This window comes from Octopus bimaculoides, chromosome 26 (genome assembly GCF_001194135.2).
Source record: "Octopus bimaculoides isolate UCB-OBI-ISO-001 chromosome 26, ASM119413v2, whole genome shotgun sequence".
In the NCBI taxonomy this organism is placed as follows: domain Eukaryota; kingdom Metazoa; phylum Mollusca; class Cephalopoda; order Octopoda; family Octopodidae; genus Octopus; species Octopus bimaculoides.
The window spans coordinates 14,310,036-14,310,791 of NC_069006.1; the positions used below are offsets into that span (position 1 = coordinate 14,310,036).

The 756-nt window shown below is 30.4% G+C and overlaps 1 protein-coding gene across 3 annotated transcripts in view; it reads left to right on the forward strand.

The window, feature by feature from the left end:
* LOC106882795 (ephrin type-A receptor 4a) overlaps positions 1 to 756 on the forward strand; it is a 38,758-nt gene that overhangs the window by 17,089 nt on the left and 20,913 nt on the right. The window lies entirely within an intron of this gene.

Here is a 756-nt window from a genome sequence, read left to right on the forward strand (position 1 = left end):
AAAAAAAAAAAAAAAAAAAAAATGAATGAAATACTCATAAGGAAAGACTGGATGGTCATGGGTGGAACATTTTTGATTGTGTGTCTCTCCTGGATCAGGGCAGACCTGGGGTTAAGTACTATCATAACAATAACAATAATAATGACAAAAACTTGTTATCACCATCACCATCAATACCACGATCATTAATAATGTCTACACCTTTAATTATACATGTATTATAAATCCTGGATGATTTAGTTTTCATTTCTATTTTATTATTATTATTGTTGTTGTTGTTGTTGTTGTTGTTGTTGTTATTAGTAATTTCTCTAACATGTTTTATTATGAATCATACTTATTGTGTTGATGTTATTTTTTTAAATATATCATTTGTTAAAAATTTTGGTAATATCCCATTATTCATTATCCTTGAGACAAATAATAAATGTATTATTATTATTATTATTATTATTATTATCAGTTTATCCATCCATTGTCCATTGCAATTAGCTACAGCTTCTTGTGTTCTTTTCTTTTTAAAAGTTAGTTAAGAAAATCTGTATAAGAGATGAAAGCAGCATTTATACTGAGAAGTGGCCCCAGCTAGAGTGCTTTTCACAAAGCACCGGCACAAGCACTTTTCTCATGCCAATGGCACAAGTACTTTTTATGAGGTGCAAGAATGAGTGCTTACACTGAGCTGGCACGAGCCATAAAGGACTTGCCTTATATGTGTGTCTGTGTGTGTGTGGGTGTGTGTATATATATATATAT